We start from the raw sequence: 1,536 nt of genomic DNA, 5'->3' as shown, positions 1-1,536 counted from the left end.
TTCATGTGTTTGTTGGCAATCTGTATATCTTCTTTGGAGTAATGTCTATTTAGGTCTTCTGCCCATTTTTGAATTGGGTTGTTTGTTTTTTTGATATTGAGCTGCATGCGCTGCTTGTAAATTTTGGAGATTAATCCTTTGTCAGTTGCTTCATTTGCAAATATTTTCTCCCATTCTGAGGGTTGTCTTTTCGTCTTGTTTATGGTTTCCTTTGCTCTGCAAAAGCTTTTAAGTTTCATTAGGTCCTATGTGTTTATTTTTGTTTTTATTTCCATTTCTCTAGGAGGTGGGTCAAAAAGGATCTTGCTGTGATTTATGTCATAGAGTGTTCTGCCTATGTTTTCCTCTAAGAGTTTTATACTATCTGGCCTTACATTTAGGTCTTTAATGCATTTTGAGTTTATTTTTGTGTATGGTGTTAGGGAGTGTTCTAATTTCATTCTTTTCCATGTAGCTGTCCAGTTTTCCCAGCACCACTTATTGAAGAGACTGTCTTTTCTCCATTGTATATTCTTGCCTCCTTTATCAAAAATAAGGTGACCATATGTGCGTGGGTTTATCTCTGGGCTCTCTATCCTGTTCTGTTGATCTATATTTCTGTTTTTGTGCCAGTATCATACTGTCTTGATGACTGTAGCTTTGTAGTGTAGTCTGAAGTCCGGGAGCCTGATTCCTCCAGCTCTGTTTTTCGTTCTCAAGATTGCTTTGGCTATTCGGGGTCTTTTCTGTTTCCATACAAATTGTGAAAAATTTTGTTCTAGTTCTGTGAAAAATGCCATTGGTAGTTTGATAGGGATTGCTTTGAATCTGTAGATTGCTTTGGGTAGTATAGTCATTTTCACAATGTTGATTCTTCCAATCCAAGAACATGGTATATCTCTCCATCTGTTTGTATCATCTTTAATTGCTTTCATCAGTGTCTTATAGTTTTCTGCATACAGGTCTTTTTTCTCAAAAATATGGAACGCTTCACGAATTTGCCTGTCATTCTTGCGCAGGGGCCATGCTAATCTTCTCTGTATCGTTCCAATTTTAGTATATGTGCTGCCGAAGTGAGCACTCATCTCTTCTTTAAAACAAGCTCAAGGCTTACTAAACCCATTGGCTTTCCCTGATTAATCTTAGGAGGCCATTATCACTCCCAGTTTAACTCCGATTCCTGTAAACATGCTCATGTAGATGTTTTCTTTTAGTTTCAGGTGTGTTGGTTTTATCTTCCAGGAGAGTAGAACCAAAACAGTGAAGCATGGAGTGAATAATGGAGATACACTTAACCAAAAGTATGTGGACATTATTCCTGACAGCCATGAAGGCAGGGATCTTTGTTTTATTCACCGATGATCCAGAGTTCCTGGAACATAGGAGGTGCTCACTAAATATTGGTTGAATAAATGAATGGTTGTCGTCAATTGTAATTGTTTTCAGAACTAATCCTCCAGCAGAACTTCTTTGGGACTGTAAGAATCACGTGTAACCTCTTGACCCTTCATTTCCCCGTTTGTGAAATAGTGATTATGATCAAGTAAGCAGAAATTA

The 1,536-nt window shown here is 37.6% G+C and overlaps 1 non-coding gene across 1 annotated transcript; it reads right to left on the bottom strand.

Moving 5' to 3' along the window:
* Nucleotides 1-953: 953 nt before the first annotated feature.
* On the bottom strand, nt 954-1,060 carry LOC132365647 (U6 spliceosomal RNA). The gene has a single exon (XR_009503170.1). It is a non-coding gene; the product is annotated as a U6 spliceosomal RNA (small nuclear RNA).
* Between the last annotated feature and the right edge of the window lie 476 nt (nt 1,061-1,536).

Source organism: Balaenoptera ricei, chromosome 4, assembly GCF_028023285.1.
Source record: "Balaenoptera ricei isolate mBalRic1 chromosome 4, mBalRic1.hap2, whole genome shotgun sequence".
Classification (NCBI taxonomy): domain Eukaryota; kingdom Metazoa; phylum Chordata; class Mammalia; order Artiodactyla; family Balaenopteridae; genus Balaenoptera; species Balaenoptera ricei.
The sequence above is the reverse complement of the archived record's forward strand: the minus strand, read 5'-3'. Positions and strand labels throughout refer to the sequence as shown.